Raw genomic sequence first — 20,369 nt, forward strand, 5'->3', positions numbered from 1 at the left:
AGAAATTCAAAATACTTTGATATAAGATTTAAATTTGATTCTACAGATTTTCTAGATTTGCCAGAATAATTTTTTTGAATTTTAATCATAGTAAGTTTGAAGAAATATTTCACAAATATTCTTCGTCGAAAAAACAGAAGCTAAAATATTTATTATTCTTTACAATAAAAAATAAACAAATTTACTTGAACATTGATTTAAATTGTCAGGAAAGAAGAGGAAGACATTTAAAAGGTAAAAAGGTATATTTGTTTAAAAATCCTAAAATCATTTTTAAGGTTGTATGTTTTCTCTAAAATTGTATTTCTAAAAGTAATAAGAAGCAAAGTAAAAAATAAATGAATTTATTTAAACAAGTGAAGACCCATCCATCCATCCATTTTCTACCGCTTATTCCAAGTGAAGACCAAGTCCTTAAAATATTTTCTTGGATTTTCAAATTCTATTTGAGTTTTGTCTCTTTTAGAATTAAAAATGTCGAGCAAAGCGAGACCAGCTTGCGAGTAAATAAATAAAATTTAAAAAATAGAGGCAGCTCACTGGTAAGTGCTGCTCTTTGACCTATTTTTTGTCATGTCTGTATTATCATGTTTTGTTTTAAGTCATGTTTTGTTTAGTTTCTGTCTTTTCACTCCCTTGTCTGGTCACCATAGCAACCATTAGTTTTCACCTGTCACGTCACGCACCTGTTTCACGTTTTGAGTCACGCACCTGTTGTTAATCATGTCCATAAGTATTTAAGTTCATTCATTTTCTGTTGTTCGTCCTGACGACCTCACACCACATTTATGCTCTGTCCATTTTTTCATGTCCATGTTCACGCTGCTCCTTTTTTGTCCATGCCAAGTAAGTTTTCTTTATTCAAGCCATAGTTTGCAAGTTTTGTTTAATTGTTCATAGTTTATTCTCCGCCACTGTGCGCGCTTTTTGTTTGATCCTTTTTTTTGTATTTATAGTCTTTAAATAAATCATGTACCTTCATTCCCGTCTCGCCCGTGCCAACTTTCCGTTGCATCCTGGAAAAGCAAACTCACAAGATCAAGACTTGACATTTTTAGAACAGGCCAGCGGGCGACTGATCTGGTCCTTACGGGATACCTGGTGACCGCGGGCACCGCGTTGGTGACCCCTGCCCTAGTATATGCAATAATATAAACCAAGTCATCGTATTTCATTTAGGATTATTTCATATCTTCATTTAAATAAAAATATATTTTTATCTTTTTTAGATACAGTCAATAAATAATGTGAACATGTATCATAACATGGAAATCTAAGAGAACGTGTTGTGGATGATTGTGGACTGGGAATTGTTTTAATTTTATTTTTTTACACATTTTTATAAAATTTAAAAAAAAAAGTTTTTCCGACGTATTACATTTTAGACGATTTCTCTTCTTAGTTATTATTTCTCCGGCTGTAGAAAAGAGCCGCTCACAGGGCACAGAGGAGGCGTCAGTGTGACACAGTTCGCGTATCGGTCACGTGACCAAAACAGCTCATGATCGGTCACGTGACTTTCTAAAAGCGGTACGCGCACCGACACAGGGTTTTGCTCTATGAGCTCGATGCATCGGTGTTGCCGGACCCATCACTAGTGTGCACTTCTGCCCCCATCGCCTTTTGTTACACTTTTTGGACTTATTAAATTTTCCCTTTGTATAATTCTACCTTGCCTCCCATCTCTGCATCCTGGGGTCACCGCCTTGATCAGATCTTAACATTTGCGCCTAGAACAATCCGGAGGGTTCTTTTCCCCTTTGTTCCGGAAGACACGACGTCCACAGATTCCAAAAACTATTCGAAATGTGGACTCGTCAGACCACAGAACACTTTTCCACTTTGCATCAGTCCATCTTAAATGATCTCGGGCCCAGCGGAAGCCGACGGCGTTTCTGGGTGTTGTTGATAAATGGCTTTTGCTTTGCCTAGTAGAGTTTAACTTGCACTTACAGATGTAGCGACAAACTGTAGTTACTGGCAGGGGTTTTCTGAAGTGTTCTTGAGCCCATGTGGTGATATCCTTTCCACACTGATGTCGCTTTTTGATGCAGGGATCGAAGGTCCGTAATATCATCGCTTATGTGGAGTGATTTCTGCGGATTCTCTGAACCTTTTGATGATATTACGGACCGTAGATGTTGAAATCCCTAAATTCCTTGCAATAGCCACCTACTCAGTGGCCTAGTGGTTAGAGTGTCCGCCCTGAGATCGGTAGGTTGTGAGTTCAAACCCCGGCCGAGTCATACCAAAGACTATAAAAAAAATGGGACCCATTACCTCCCTGCTTGGCACTCAGCATCAAGGGTTGGAATTGGGGGTTAAATCACCAAAATGATTCCCGGGCGCGGCCACCGCTGCTGCCCACTGCTCCCCTCACCTCCCAGGGGGTGATCAAGGGTGATGGGTCAAATGCAGAGAATAATCTCGCCACACCTCGTGTGTGTGTGACAATCATTGGTACTTTAACTTTAACTTTGAGAAATGTTGTTCTTAAACTGTTGGACAATTTGCTCACGCATTTGTTGACAAAGTGGTGACCCTCGCCCCATCCTTGTTTGTAAATGACTGTGCATTTCATGGAAGCTGCTTTTATACCCAATCATGGCACCCACCTGTTCCCAATTAGCCTGTTCACCTGTGGGATGTTCCAAATAAGTGTTTGATGAGCATTCCAAAAACGGCAATGAAAATCGTAGGGAGGAAAGAATATGAGCCTATACAGAGCATCTATGAGCAGGCAGTTAGGAAAAAAGCTAAGAAAATGATTTCCAACTCACAACACCCACTCTTTCCTGAATATGGAACCCTGCCATCAGGGAGAAGACTCCGGGTCCCACTATGCAAATCTAACCGCCTTAAATTATCATTTGTTCCAGCCTCCATTAAGCTGACCAACAATGTGCAATAGAATTTTAATACATAGGTTAGCACTTTTTTAGCACATAGCACTTTAGCACATAGCACTTTAGAACTAAGCACTTTAGCACACAGCACTTTATCCATGAGCTCTAGTGCAATGCACATTGGTACTTTATCTTTATCTCCATACTGTAGATTTTATGCCTACATCAAAGTGCCACCTATGTCTATCAAGCTCCATGTTCTGATGTTTAAATGTTAGTTGTATGGTTGTGGTTGTGTCTGTGCTTGTGTTTTTGTTCTGCTGTTTTTGGGTATGTTAAGAAAGCAATGATGCACTGTGCCCAAGACAAATTTCCCCGCGGGGACTATAAAGTTGAACCTTGACCTTGACCTTGACCTTCCTCAACTTTCTCAGTCTTTTTTGCCACTCGTGCCAGCTTTTTTGAAACATGTTGCAGCATCAAATTCAAAATGAGGTAATATTTGCAAAAAATAACAATGTTTCTCAGTTCGAACGTTGAGTATCTTGTCTTTGCAGTCTATTCAATTGAATATAAGTTGAAAAAGATTTGCAAATCATTGAATTATGATTTTATTTACCATTTACACAACGTGACAACTTCACTGGTTTTGGGTTTAGTAACAAAACAGCAATAGAATGTTTCAAAGAAGGAACACCCCCAATACTCCTCAGATGGGAAAGTAAAAAAATGACAATATTATTGAAGTAATTGAAAACTACTTTGTAAATGTTGGACCACGTCTGGAAGAAATGATCCAGATCCTTTGTCGATTGAGGACTTGAATGATACCACAAGATACGGGTGTCCAATGTGGGGCGGGCAGGACCAATTTGGCCCACCAAGTCATTTTATTTACCCTGTTAAAGGGCAATGTAGCGACTCCAAAACGGCCTGTAGCTAGAAAGTAAAAGCATGGGTTTGGTCAGTGACGTGCAGTCACTAGAGGCAGGTGAGGCACCGCCTCACCTGCCATCATGGAAAGAAAAAAAATGTAAAAAGAAAAAAAAAAATTTAATTGTTATATGTATCCAGTGATTATACTATAAAGTTATTTTCCATTTAACTTCACCAGTTTTAGATTATTTTTATTCAAAATCGCTGAATTTTCACATTTGCCGTCCAAATACTGAGAAGAGACGGTGCGGTGATCAGCAGCCAGTTGAGGCACGTCACTCAGTGCCTCAACATGGATTCCGGACTCGGCTAACTGCTGGCCTGCTGTGCAGTGAGACCGTATTGCTATATGAATTATATTATACATTTCCATAGTTTAGTTAGCTGAGGTATATAATGTACAGTGTATTTTGTCAACAACTGTATGTGTGTAAAGTATTTCTTGTGCTGAGCGATCATAAAACGGCTGCAAAAGACGCACTGGCTGAGGCTCGCCTCCTGCACCCCCGCCGTAGAATTGTTATATCAACTAAAGCCCACACTTAAACTTTCCACGTGCAAGATTGAATCTATTTTTAAAAAATTATTTCATAAGAAGCCAAAAAGTGCAAAAACAATAATGTTGGTGTTGGAGGAGTTGTGAATGACTGCAGGGACACAACATTAGATACACCTGCAGACTGCAGGTGTACCTAATTCACAACTCCTCCAACACGAACATTATTGTTTTTGCACTTTTTGGCTTCTTATTAAATAACTTTTGTAACCTATTTTCATGGGCTTTCCTCTTTGTGATGTTAAGTTCCTGTTATGCGCTGTTATACAGTATATGCCTTGAGCTTTTATTTTGAAGGCGCTAAGAGCGGAAGTGATGTCACGTTGCGGAGGTTTTTGAAAGAAGGTAAATAAAGTGGTCCTCGTGTAAACTGGAGCCTCCGTGTTTATTTTGTAGTTTCATACAGTATAGGCGACATTTATAAACCCTCGGTTACACTTTTTTTAAATAGATTCAATTTTGCACGTGGAAAGTTGAAGTGAGGGCTTTAGTTGCGGCGCATGGACTTAATTTCTAAGTAAAGATAAGACCATAATAAAGTTTTTTTTAATTAAATGTGCTTTTTTGTGTGCTACAGTTTGTATGTGTAAAGTTAAAGTTAAGTTAAAGTACCAATGATTGTCACACACACACTAGGTGTAATGAAATTTGTCCTCTGCATTTGACCCATCCCCTTGTTCACCCCCTGGGAGGTGAGGGGAGCAGTGGGCAGCAGCGGCGCCGCGCCCGGGAATCATTTTTGGTGATTTAACCCCCAATTCCAACCCTTGATGCTGAGTGCCAAGCAGGGAAGAATGCTGGTATGAGCTTTTAAACATAACCCGTTAACTGCTGCCAATCAAATGGTGAATAAGATACTCTTTAGGGTTCATATGTTTGTAAATCTGACTGTGATGAAGTCAGTGCCTCACCAGCCATCAACCTCACCGCACGTCACTGGGTTTGGTACTTGTCTGACGCTCTCTCTGCATGTAACTCACAGAGATCCTGAATGCGATGTTGTGGATGGTTTTATCACAGTCACAATCACAATAACAAACTTGATGAGTTTATCTATAGACGGCATTTAATTAAAGTGTCTACAGCATCCAATAAAGCGATCTATACCCATCCAAAATAGGCAATGTCCAAAGTGTCCAATTGCATTCAATAGCGGCGGTTAGTGTTGTCCCGATCCCAATATTTTGGTACCGGTACCAAAATGTATTTGGATATTTTTCGATACTTTTCTAAATAAAGGCATACTTGCCAACCTTGAGATCTCCGAATTCGGGGGGTGGGCGGGGTCGGGGTGGGACGGGGGCGTGGCTAAAAGGGGAGGAGTATATTTACAGCTAGAATTCACCAAGTCAAGTATTTCATATATATATATAGATATAGATATATATATCTATATATATATGTATGTATGTATATATATATATATAAGAAATACTTGACGTTCAGTGAATTCTAGCTATATATATATATGTATGTATGTATGTATGTGTGTATATATATATATATATATATATATATATATATATATATATATATATACATACAAGAGAAATACTTGAATTTCAGTGTTCATTTATTTACACATATACACACACATAACACTCATCTACTCATTGTTGAGTTAAGGCAGTGGTTCTCAAACTTTTTTTGTCATCCCCCACTTTGGACAAGGGGGAGTTTTCAAGCCCCACCTGCCCCCATCGCCACAACAGAACGCTAATGCCAAGCTTAACATTTTCAAATTTATTGAACATCAAGTAACATCAAGTTGTATACATTCAAACTCAATAACATAAAATAACATCAAGTTCAATAATGAATAAAATAACTGTGCAGCTGTGGTATAACTTGCATCAAGTTCAATAAGAAATAAAATAACTTGCATAAAGTTCAATAATAAATAAAACAAAAGTGTTATAACTTGCATCAAGTTCAATAATAAATCAAATACAAGTGTTATAACTTGCATCAAGTTCAATAATAAATCAAATAAAAGTGTTATAAGTTGCATCAAGTTCAATAATAAATCAAATAAAAGTGTTATAACTTGCATCAAGTTCAATAATAAATCAAATAAAAGTGTTATAACTTGCATCAAGTTCAATAATAAATCAAATAACTTGCATCAAGTTCAATAATAAATAAAATAAAAGTGCCACTTTGCAATCTTTGCAAAAAAAAGAGGAGCTATGCATTTGGCAAGACAGGGCAAGTGACAGCACTTTGCCCCGGGAGAGCCACTTTGATTCACTGTGAAACAGCACGGCCGTATGATCAGCTCCCATTTCCTCACACAGTGCAGAGAACAGTCGCGCTTTCAGTGGTCGTGTTTTGATCAAATGTACCGCGCTCACAACATGTTAAAACCTCATTGAGTTCAGGGCTGAGCTGCCTTGACGCGAGTGCTTCCCGGTGAATGACACAGTGTGTCCAATGCGCATTTGGCGCAACCCTCTTTATTAAAGCCTACAGCCTGTTTCTTGACCCTGCCATGGTCTGTGCGCCATCAGAGCAAAAGCCCACACAGTTTTCCCATTTAGGTCGTGTTCTTTGAGGAAACTGTCCATTATCTTGAACAGCTCATCAGCAGTGGCTCTATTTTTTATGTATTTGCAAAACAGCAAATCCTCGCACAGTGACTCGCCATTCACAAAGCGTACGTATGCGATGAACAGGCAGTCTTTATTGCTGTCAGTAGCTTCGTCCACTTGTAAAGCAAAACGACTTTCTTTTAATTTGTCTACGAGTTGTTCCTCAAGTTCACTTGCAATGTCGCATATACGTCTCGCCACTGCGTCGTTTGACAGTGGGACAGCTTTTCATTTTGCTGCGCTTGTCTCGTCAAATTTGTTACGCTTAGCCCCGCCCCCATTAGTTACTGTTGCTATGTCTGTCAAACTTTCGCTCCTCCAGAAATTTAAAGCCTACAGGAAAAATAAGTAATTTACATTTATTTATATAGCAGATTTCACAGACAGAATCACAAAGTGATTTACAGTGTGTATAGAAAATGAAAGCATAGTAAAAAAAAAAAAAAATCTAAGAATATAATAAAAAAAAAAAAATTTAAGTGAAATTTCCTCCCGTTCCTTGCGCCCCACCTGTCATGTCTCTATTCCCCACCAGTGGGGCGCGCCCCACACTTTGAGAAACGCTGAGTTAAGGGTTGAATTGTCCATCCTTGTTCTATTCTCTGTCCCTATTTTTCTAACCATGCTGAACACCCTCTCTGATGATGCATTGCTGTGTGGCACACACAAAAGTGCTTTCATCAAATGCACTAGATGGCAGTATTGTCCTGTTTAAGAGTGTCACAACATTGCTGTTTACGGCAGACAAACTGCTTTACGGTATACAAAAACGTGACTGCTGTTGTTGTGTGTTGTTGCCGCGCTGGGAGGACGTTAATGCAACTGCCTAACAATAAACCCATGAGGACCTGAGTCCGCCTGATTTTCGGGAGATTTTCGGGAGAAAATTTGTCCCGGGAGGTTTTCGGGAGAGGCGCTGAATTTCAGGAGTCTCCCGGAAAATCCGGGAGGGTTGGCAAGTATGAATAAAGGGGACCACAAAAAATGGCAATATTGGCTTTATTTTACCAAAAAATCTTCGGGTACATGAAACATATGTGTGACGACCGGGGCGCATTGTGATGCGGGGTTCGTTCTCTCAGGATGCAACGGACTTCGGACACAGCGTGAAGGTAAAATAAATGATTTATTTACCGGAATAAATTATACTGGAACAAAGAAAAGGGTGCTCATAGCACATAAGGCAAAAACTAAAAGAGCTAGCATGGGAGCTAGAAGGTAAAAACTAACAAAGATAAGCGTGGAAGCTAACAGGTACCGAGCCAGAACCAAAGTCGTCAACTGTTGCATGAAAACAAACTACGAAGCCAGAACGAATGACATGGAGGACAGACTTAAATAATAATGTCAGTGATGACAAACAGGTGCGTGTCGGGAACAAACGCGGCAGGTGAAAATAATAAGTAGCCATGGCAACAAACTCAAGTGTACAAAACAGGTACTCAAGGAGTCCAAAACTAACCAAAAACACAAGTATCTTGAAAACGTAAACAAAATATATGATCCGGGCAGCGGATCATAACAATATGTTTATTATTGTAATTTAGTCTTTAAATAAAACAGTGAACATACTAGACAACTTGTCTTTTAAGTAAGTAAACAAACAGTAAGTAAACAAACAAAGTAAGTAAACAAAGTAAACAAACAAAGACTCCTAATTAGTCTGCTGACATATGCAGTAACATATTGTGTCATTTATACACCTATTATTTTGTACACATTATGAGGGACAAACTGTAAAAATGGATTATTAATCTACTTGTTCATTTACTGTTAATATCTGCGTAATTTCTCTGTGGAAGGAGGTGCGGCCAGCGCACTTGCAGGAGCAAAGGTCACCGCCACTGTCAATGGTGCTGAGTGTGGAAATCAGTGACACACACACACGGCTGTCCACTTCAGTGGTGTAGCCTTTACTGAACCTACTGCGCATGCTCCGAACACACATACACAACTACGGATGCCCATAAGAGACATCCACTACATCTCCCCTTCTCCAATGTACAACAAGGAATGAACAATCATTGCAATGTATTTATAAATAAGGATCACCATTTATAATGAATCAACCTAACACCCTATAACGGCATTATGTATGAGAATTGCATAACAAATTCCTTACCATCCTCTGCGCATGCTCCGAACACACATACACAACTACGGATGCCCATAAGAGATATCCACTACACCATACTTGCCAACCCTCCCGGATTTCCCGGGAGACTCCCGAAATTCAGCGCCTCTCCCGAAAACCTCCCGGGACAAATTTTCTCCCGAAATTCAAGCGGACTCAGGTCCTCCACAATATAAAAAAAGCGTACCTGCCCAATGACGTTATAACTGTAGAATGATGGAGGGCGAATTCTTGGTTTCTTATGTGGGTTTATTGTTAGGCAGTTTCATTAACGTCCTCCCAGCGCGGCAACAACACACAACAACAGCGGTCACTTTTTTGTATACCGTAAAGCAGTTCGTCTGCCGTAAACAGCAATGTTGTGACACTCTTAAACAGGACAATACTGCCATCTAGTGCATTTGATGAAAGCACTTTTGTGCGTGCCACACAGCAATGCATCATCAGAGAGGGTGTTCAGCATGGTTCGAAAAATAGTGACAGAGAATAGAACAAGGATGGACAATTCAACCCCTTAACTCAACAATGAGTAGATGAGTGTTATGTGTGTGTGTATATGTGTAAATAAATGAACACTGAAATTCAAGTATTTATTTATATATATATATATATATATATATATATATATATATATATATATATATATATATATATATATATATATATAATAAAATAAATATATATATATATATAAATTAGAGATGCGCGGATAGGCAATTATTTCATCCGCAACCGCATCAGAAAGTCGTCAACCATCCGCCATCCACCCGACTTAACATTTGATCAGAACCGCACCCGCCCGCACCCGCCCGTTGTTATATATCTAATATAGACGATGCAAGGCATTAGTGAGGTTATAAAGCTTTTGCCTGTTAAAGAAAGGAGACTGATCCAATGCAGCACAGACATTCGCGTGCCACGCTGCCACGACCCAGACGCACACCAGTGCGCAATCATATGGGAGCCGCGCTGAGCGCACCTCCAAGCGCATCTCGCTGCCGGCGACGGCCGGGTATGGGCCCGACGCTCCAGCGCCATCCATTTTCAGGGCTAGTTGATTCGGCAGGTGGGTTGTTACACACTCCTTAGCGGGTTCCAACTTCCATGGCCACTGTCCTGCTGTCTATATCAACCAGGGTGAGCCCCACCCCTTTTGTGAGCGCACTGCGCGCGGAGTGACCCCTGTTACGCGCCCCCGGCAACAGGGGTGGCGGGCAGGTAAGCTGCGCGGGCGGAGCGCGCGGAGTGACCCCTGTTACTAGCCCCCGGCCATGGGGGTGGCGGGCAGGTAAGCTGCTTACCTGCTGCGCGTGACGCCGGCCGCGGCGAAGGCGGACGAGGCGGGGTGTCGGTGCGGTGGGCGCGGTGGTGACCCTGGACGTGCGTCGGGCCCTTCTCGCGGATCGCCTCAACTACGGCTCCCGGTGGGGCCCTCTCGGGGGAAGGGGCCTCGGTCCCGGACCCCGGCGAGGCGTCCCTTCTACGCTCCGTAAAAGTGTCCATCTCTTTTTTTTTTTTTCTTCTGTTGTGGCATATGCAGCAGGTGCCTGCTGCATATGTGGGTAACAACATTTAACAACATTTAACAACATTTAACTATGTATATAAATTTCCGAATTGGTTTAACTGCCACCCGCCTGAATCTATTTAAAATCTAATTTTTTTTTATTTCAACCGCCTGACCCGACCCGACCCGACCCGACCCGACCCGACCCGCGGATAAAATCAAATTTTTTTTTTATTTCATCCGCCCGATCCGCGGATAATCCGCGGATCGGGCGGTTGTGTCCGCAAACCGCGCATCTCTAATATATATATATATATATATATATATATATATATATATATATATATATATATATATATATATATATATGAAATACTTGACTTGGTGAATTTTAGCTGTAAATATACTCCTCCCCTTTTAGCCACGCCCCCAACCACGCACCCGTCCCACCCCGACCACGCCCACCCCCACCTCCTGAAATCGGAGGTCTCAAGGTTGGCAAGTATGCACTCCACTGAGGACGAGCACCATCGGATAGGGGGCGGGGCATGTGCTGACGGCGAGACACAGCTGGCAGGTGATTAGATTTCACAGGTGGTGCGTGTTAATCTAATCATCTGTTGTCTTTAACAGTAAGCGGTGTCAAGCATGGTTCGAAAAATAGTGACAGAGAATAGAACAAGGATGGACAATTCAACCCCTTAACTCAACAATGAGTAGATGAGTGTTATGTGTGTGTATATGTGTAAATAAATGAACACTGAAATTCAAGTATTTATATATATATAATAAAATAAATATATATATATATATATATATATATATATATATATATATATATATATATATAATTCACTGAACGTCAAGTATTGCTTTTTTATATATATATATATATATATATATATATATATATATATATATATATATATATGAAATACTTGACTTGGTGAATTCTAGCTGTAAATATACCCCTCCCCTTTTAGCCACGCCCCCAACCACGCACCCGTCCCACCCCGACCACGCCCACCCCCATCTCCCGAAACCGGAGGTCTCAAGGTTGGCAAGTATGCACTCCACTGAGGACGAGCACCATCGGATAGGGGGCGGGGCATGTGCTGACGGCGAGACACAGCTGGCAGGTGATTAGATTTCACAGGTGGTACGTGTTAATCTAACCATCTGTTGTCTTTAACAGTAAGCGGCCGAGAGCAGGAGGGGGATAGGATACGGCGGTGGTTGAAAAATCACGTCCTGCTGGAGAGAGAAATCTGTGAGAAATTCTATGGACTTTAAAACATTGTTAAAGACTGCAAGCTTGGCTCCTGAAAACTGCGGATAGGAAGCGACTTCCACATTCTCTTTTAAAATGTTCTATCTACACTTCTGTTAAAATGTAAGAATCACTTATTTACATTACATTAGTTTTGTATGATACCATACATTTAGGTATCAATCCGATACCAAGTAGTTACAGGATCATACATTGGTCATATTCAAAGTTTATAAACGTAGTATGAATTTAAAAAAAACTATAGAAGATTTTGTGATGATAAAAAATATCGATGTAATCATAGTAGTATCGACTAGATACGCTTCTGTACTTGGTATCATTACAGTGGATGTCAGGTGTAGATCCACCCAGGGTGTTTGTTTACATTGTGACGCCGGTGAGCTACGGTGTGTAGGGAAGCAGGGATGATACTTGTAAGAAAACATACTTTATTTGTCGCCATGGAGGCCAGGATTAGTGATTTAGAAGTAGCTAAAACACTGCGGATGGACGTTAGCCGCTAGCTAGCTAGCCATGTCTTAAAGCACCTCTTCCTGAGGGTGTTTCAGTGTTACAACTTCACCTTTATCTTTACTTTTTACACCAAAATGTGTCCATTCTCCCTTTTCTGTCTACACACTGTGTCTGCTTGTAAGTACTCTGTGTGCGCGCGCTGCCGAACATGCTCCTCTGCTCGTAAAACCAGCAATGACATGATGTGACGATGACAGGGGGCCGGGGGGAATGGACCGATACTTTTTAGAGGCGGTATAGTACCGAATATGATTCATTAGTATCGTGGTACTATACTAATACTGGTTTACCGTACAACCCTACATGACACACACTTCCGTTCTGTGAATTCACACCCACAAACACCAAGGGACCTTATTTGGCTCCTACAGGTGGCCTTCACACTGTGATATAATCATATTGACCAATTCAGGCTCACACAATCCTTGATGCCATGTCCGCCAGACTAATTTAGTTTCACTTATCAACAGGGGAGCCGAAAAGGGGGGGTAAAGGAGACGGATTCTAGGGGCCCATGATGGAGGGGGGCCCAGAGAGGCCCCTAATGATGATGAAATTATAATACAGAAAAAATAATGACACTGTGTTGGGGGCCCTGTAAAGATTATTTTCATGGGGCCCAAAATCCCTAGCGGCGCCCCTGCTTATCAAACCTGACATCCATCCATCCATCTTCTTCCGCTTATCCGAGGTCGGGTCGCGGGGGCAGCAGCCTAAGCAGGGAAGCCCAGACTTCCCTCTCCCCAGCCACTTCGTCCAGCTCCTCCCGGGGGATCCCGAGGCGTTCCCAGGCCAGCCGGGAGACATAGTCTTCCCAACGTGTCCTGGGTCTTCCCCGTGGCCTCCTACCGGTCGGACATGCCCTAAACACCTCCCTAGGGAGGCGATCGGGTGGCATCCTGACCAGATGCCCGAACCACCTCATCTGGCTCTTCTCCATGTGAAGAAGCAGCGGCTTTACTTTGAGCTCCTCCCGGATGACAGAGCTTCTCACCCTATCTCTAAGGGAGAGCCCCGCCACCCGGCGGAGGAAACTCATTTCGGCCGCTTGTACCCGTGATCTTGTCCTTTCGGTCATAACCCAAAGCTCATGACCATAGGTGAGGATGGGAACGTAGATCGACCGGTAAATTGAGAGCTTTGCCTTCCGGCTCAGCTCCTTCTTCACCACAACGGATCGATACAGCGTCCGCATTACTGAAGACGCCGCACCGATCCGCCTGTCCATCTCACGATCCACTCTTCCCTCACTCGTGAACAAGACTCCGAGGTACTTGAACTCCTCCACTTGGGGCAAGATCTCCTCCCCAACCCGGAGATGGCACTCCACCCTTTTCCGGGCGAGAACCATGGACTCGGACTTGGAGGTGCTGATTCTCATCCCAGTCGCTTCACACTCAGCTGCGAACCGATCCAGTGAGAGCTGAAGATCCTGGCCAGATGAAGCCATCAGGACCACATCATCTGCAAAAAGCAGAGACCTAATCCTGCAGCCACCAAACCGGATCCCCTCAACGCCTTGACTGCGCCTAGAAATTCTGTCCATAAAAGTTATGAACAGAATCGGTGACAAAGGGCAGCCTTGGCGGAGTCCAACCCTCACCGGAAACGTGTCCGACTTACTGCCGGCAATGCGGACCAAGCTCTGGCACTGATCATACAGGGAGCGGACCGCCACAATCAGACAGTCCGAAACCCCATACTCTCTGAGCACTCCCCACAGGACTTCCCGAGGGACACGGTCGAATGCCTTCTCCAAGTCCACAAAGCACATGTAGACTGGTTGGGCAAACTCCCATGCACCCTCAAGGACCCTGCCGAGAGTATAGAGCTGGTCCACAGTTCCACGACCAGGACGAAAACCACACTGTTCCTCCTGAATCCGAGGTTCGACTATCCGGCGTAGCCTCCTCTCCAGTACACCTGAATAGACCTTACCGGGAAGGCTGAGGAGTGTGATCCCACGATAGTTAGAACACACCCTCCGGTTCCCCTTTTTAAAGAGGGGAACCACCACCCCGGTCTGCCAATCCAGAGGTACTTCCTGAAACCTGACAATCGCCTTTAAATATGGCAGTACGGGGATAAAGCCCTCACTTATAGTGCTGGCGCACGCTTAAAATCGATGTCTTTGGCTCGCAGCCCATTGGCACGTTTACAATTTGGCGCTCAAAGGCAAAAAGTTCGGGCACCGCTGCCTCAGATAAAAATCCCAGCTTGATGTTTCTCACCGACGTGACAGTAGAGGAAATATTCAAAATAGTGAATAACCACACTGCAAAAACTGAAATCTAAATATGTCAAATAAGGGTGATATTTGCTTATTTTCTCTCTGACAAGATCATTCTTCTCACTAAGCATATTTTATGTTAGAGTGTTTTACTTGTTTTAAGGGTTTTGGTCCTAAATGATCTCAGTAAGATATTACATCTTGTTGCTGAGATTTGATGACCTATATCAGGGGTCGGCAACCCGCGGCTCCGGAGCCGCATGCGGCTCTTTGATCACTCTGATGCGGCTCAGCTGCATACTTGCCGACCCTCCCGGGAGACTTCTGGACAGAGGTGTGGACTCGAGTCACATGACTTGGACTCGAGTCAGACTCGAGTCATGAATTTGATGACTTTAGACTCGACTTGACAAAATGTAAAAAGACTTGCAACTCGACTTAGACTTTAACATCAATGACTTGTGACTTCACTTGGACTTGAGCCTTTTGAATTGACATGACTTGACATGACTTGCTACTTTCCCCAAAACCCAAAGATGAAAAAGTTATTCGGGAGCGCTCCGTATTTTTCATTGTGTACTTGTCTATCAGCGTTGCGTGTGTCAGCTGGTGTGGTCTCAGTACAACAGCCAATCAAATTAGATCTACTTTGTTTTCATCACACAGCATTCATCCAATCAAATTGCAGGACAACCAACGAAGAAGACATGTCCAAACCACACGCCAGTGAACAAAAAATGATACCTAAAATAATTTTGTTTGGGTATAAAAATTACGAGGTGGTCAACACAAAACGGTTTGCAGTATGCAACACATTACTGATGGAGAGGCAACAACTTCCAACTTCGTTCGGCATTTGAAGTTGCACAAAGAACGTTAAGTTTTGAATGAAAGATAACGTTTATTGGCTAAGTAACGTGACTTTTATTTGCTGTGTAGTTAAATCAGTGAGGCTGTAAACTCACTGCTAACGTTATAACGTTATTGCAAACACGGGAATCTGTTGCAGTTCACTACCTTATTCATACTTTTTGTTCAGTGATTTTTTTTAAGCAGGGTTACGTTAGTCACACGTAACGTTAGACGGCGGTCAGCAGCACCGCGTATTTTAGCCACCTAAAAAAAGACAAAAATAGTAAAATAAAGGTCAGTTAAAATGTATACTATATTATGAATATGTGTACCGTTTTAGCTAGCTTTCTGACATACTGTTGGTTGTTTACCTCAGAGGTCCCCAACCACCGGGCCGCGGCCCGGTACTGGTCCGTGGATCGATTGGTATCGGGCCGCACAAGAAATATATTTTTTTTTTCTTTTTTTAATTAAATCAACATAAAAAACACAAGATACACTTACAAGTAGTGCACCAACCCAAAACAACTCTCTCCCCCCTTTTGTTCTGGGCATTGAACATGAAGACTCTTCCTTCACTGTTCCGAGTGGCCATGAGAGTCTTGGCAGTGCCTGCCTCCAGTGCTCCAGTGGAGTGAGTTTTCAGCCATGGTGGCATCATACTACGCCCCCATCGTGCACAAATGACTGACAGACTCTTGGCTAATTTGGTCTTTTGCAAATGCAATGCAGCATAGGGCCCTGACATAAAAAAAAGTACAACTTTTTTGTTATGTTCACGTACATGTCATGTTTTTTCAATGTTAACACTTTTGTACAAATAAGTACATTTGCACTTTATTTTTCAATGTGTTTGTTCTGTAAAGGAATGAGTTTGTCATGATCGTTACCCGGATCATGGCATGATTTATGTTGGTTATGTTTCTGGTTTTAGTCTGTTTCCTGGTTGCACCCTCTTTCCCTGTTTATTCTTGGTTTCCATGGGCACTGATTCTCCTCACCTGTCTTAGTTTTGCAATTAGTGTTTCCACCAGGTGTTTTGGCTAATCACTCCCCTTTATAGTTTCCTGTCACCCAGCAGTAAGTGCTGGGTCAATGTTTGCAATAGGCAACATTTACGTCCTCCTGTTTTTGCTCCACGCTCTTTATATTATTCTGCCGACCAGAATCCCGGTTTTTTCACCCTTGGTGACATTTTGATTTTTATTTAGCTCCACGCTTGCTAGCGTCCTCAGTTTTTGTATTTTTGTCCTGCCTTTTATTTATTAAATATACTTCAATCTTACCTGCACTCCACTCCTGCTTGTCTCCTGCCTTGGAAGGAACACGACAACCACAACCATGCGTCCAAGACGTAACAGAGTTAATGTTTAAAATGACTGGTTAATAGTGCTATTATAAAGTGCAATGTCAGCACAATTTTCTTTCCTGCAATTTCAAATGCACTTGTTTTAATAAATAAATACAGCGTTTGAAAAGCATACACAATCTGTGTTAATATATTAGTCTGTGGTTAAAAGGACTTGAAAGGACTCGAAACTCAAAATGCAGGATTTAGGACTTGACTTGAGACTTTCCAGTCTTGACTTTGGACTTGACTCGGGGCTTGCCTGTCTTGACTCGGGACTTGACTCGGACTTGAGGGCAAAGACTTGAGACTTACTTGTGACTTGCAAAACAATGACTTGGTCCCACCTCTGCTTCTGGATTACAATACCTCTCGTAGAAAAGCCCGGGATTAATATTCTCCGATTTTCACTCTAACAATAATAACAATGGAGTGCCATGATGGCACAGCATTTAGCACCCTCTGCAATACAATCTGTTCAAACAGCGTGCCAGCCCAGTCTCTTATTTTATGCATCTTCTGCTTGCATGCGCAAGTGACAGCAAGGCATACTTGGTCAACAGCCACACAGGTTACACTGACGGTGGCCATATAAAACAACTTTAAGACTCTCACTAATAATGCGCCACACTTTGGACCAAAACCAAACAAGAATGACAAACACATTTTGGGAGAACATCTGCACCTTAACACAACATAAACACAACAGAACAAATACCCAGAATCCCATGCAGCCCTGACTTTTCCGGGCTACATTATACACTCCTGCTACCACCAAACACCCCCCCTAACCCTAACCCTAACCCTAACCACAGCCCGGTAGAGTTATGGCTGCATGGGATTCTGGGTATTTGTTCTGTTGTGTTACGGTGCAGATGTTCTCCCAAAATGTGTTTGTCATTCTTGTTTGGTTTTGGTTCAAAGTGTGGCGCATTATTAGTAAGAGGGTTAAAGTTGTTTTATATGGCCACCGTCAGTGTAACCTGTGTGGTTGTTGACCAAGTATGCCTTACTGTCACTTATGTGAGCAAGCAGAAGCCCCATACAAAGTATTGCTGGGCCGGAACGCTGGTTGTAGTGGGCGTCAAACGCTGTACCATCACGGCACGTTTGAGAGAATAGTTTCCCCGAAATCCATAGTATGTCGGACAATTCGGGAGGGTTGACAAGTGTGACGCTGTCAAGCGTCGGCTGTCAAGCGCAATTCAAACAAAACAAATAATCATTAACTTTAGAATTTGATGCCAGCAACACGTGACAAAGAAGTTGTGAAAGGTGGCAATAAATACTGATAAAGTTGAGGAATGCTCATCAAACACTTATTTGGAACATCCCACAGGTGTGCAGGCTAATTGGGAACAGGTGGGTGCCATGATTGGGTATAAAAGTAGATTCCATGAAATGCTCAGTCATTCGCAAACAAGGATGGGGCGAGGGTCACCACTTTGTCAACAAATGCGTGAGAAAATTGTTGAACAGTTTAAGAAAAACCTTTCTCAACCAGCTATTGCAAGGAATTTAGGGATTTCACCATCTACGGTCCGTAATATCATCTACGGGTTCAGAGAATCTGGAGAAATCACTGCACGTAAGCAGCTAAGCCCGTGACCTTCGATCCCTCAGGCTGTACTGCATCAACAAGCGACATCGGTGTGTAAAGGATATCACCACATGGACTCAGAAACACTTCAGAAACCCACTGTCAGTAACTACAGTTGGTCGCTACATCTGTAAGTGCAAGTTAAAACTCTCCTATGCAAGGCGAAAACCGTTTATCAACAACACCCAGAAACGCCGTCGGCTTCGCTGGGCCTGAGTTCATCTAAGATGGACTGATACAAAGTGGAAAAGTGTTCTGTGGTCTGACGAGTCCACATTTCAAATTCTTTTTGGAAACTGTGGACGTCGTGTCCTCCGAACCAAAGAGGAAAAGAACCATCCGGATTGTTATAGGCGCAAAGTTGAAAAGCCAGCATGTGTGATGGTATGGGGGTGTATTAGTGCCCAAGGCATGGGTAACTTACACATCTGTGAAGGCACCATTAATGCTGAAAGGTACATACAGGTTTTGGAGCAACATATGTTGCCATCCAAGCAACGTTACCATGGACGCCCCTGCTTATTTCAGCAAGACAATGCCAGGCCACATGTTACATCAACGTGGCTCATAGTAAAAGAGTGCGGGCCGCCTGCAGTCCAGACCTGTCTCCCATTGAAAATGTGTGGCGCATTATGAAGCCTAAAATAGCACAACGGAGACCCCCGGAAGAGTTATCAATCAATGTTTATTTATATAGCCCTACATCACAAGTGTCTCAAAGGGCTGCACAAGCCACAACGACATCCTCGGTACAGAGCCCACATAAGGGCAAGGAAAAACTCACCCCAGTGGGACGTCGATGTGAATGACTATGAGAAACCTTGGAGAGGACCGCATATGTGGATAACCCCCCCCCCCCTCTAGGGGAGACCGAATGCAATGGATGTCGAGTGGGTCTGACATAATATTGTGAGAGTCCAGTCCATAGTGGATCCAACATAATAGTAAAAGTCCAGTCCATAGTGGGGCCAGCAGGACACCATCCCGAGTGGAGAGGAGTTAGTGCTGCAAAGGATTCTGGGTATTTGTTCTGTTGTGTTTATGTTGGATGTTCTCCCGAAATGTGTTTGTCATTCTTCTTTGGTGTGGATTCACAGTGTGGCGTATATTTCTAACAGTGTTAATTCGGCCACCCTCAGTGTAACCTGTATCGCTTTTGATCAAGTATGAATTGCATTCACGTGTGTGTGTGCGTACAGAAGCCGCACATATCTTGTGACTGGGCCGGCACGTTGTTAGAATGGATGAAAAGCGGACGTGACGACAGCTCGTAGAGGATGTTAAAGGCAGTGCATTTAAGGCACGCCTCCAAGACTGTGGTCCGGGTGGACGAGATATACTGACTGATGAACACCTTCGTTCGATAATGAAGGTTGCCTCAGCTCATAGCCTGAGCCCCGACATTAATGAACTAGCATCCAAGAAAAGATGTCAGGTATCTGGCTTGGGCACATCAGATTAGATCAGTGTGTTGTAAACTGAGCAGTTTAAAGTCCTGAATGGTTGGTCAGTCCAGAGTGGATCTAACATAATAGTGTGCGAGTCTAGCCCATAGTAGATCTAACATAATAGTGAGAGTCCAGTCCAGAGTGGATCTAACATAATCGTGTGCGAGTCTAGCCCATAGTAGATCTAACATAATAGTGAGAGTCCAGTCCAGAGTGGATCTAACATAATAGTGAGAGTCCAGTCCAGAGTGGATCTAACATAATAGTGTGAGAGTCCAGGCCATAGTGGATCTAACATAATAGTGAGAGTCCAGTCCATAGTGGATCTAACTTAATAGTGAGAGTCCAGTCCATTGTGGATCTAACATAATAGTGTGAGAGTCCAGTCCATAGTGGATCTAACATAAGAGTGAGAGTCCAGTCCATAGTGGATCTAACATAATAGTGTGAGAGTCCAGTCCATAGTGGATCTAACATAATAGTGAGAGTCCAGTCTATAGTGGATCTAACATAATAG

This window comes from Nerophis lumbriciformis, linkage group LG03 (genome assembly GCF_033978685.3).
Source record: "Nerophis lumbriciformis linkage group LG03, RoL_Nlum_v2.1, whole genome shotgun sequence".
Lineage (NCBI taxonomy): Eukaryota > Metazoa > Chordata > Actinopteri > Syngnathiformes > Syngnathidae > Nerophis > Nerophis lumbriciformis.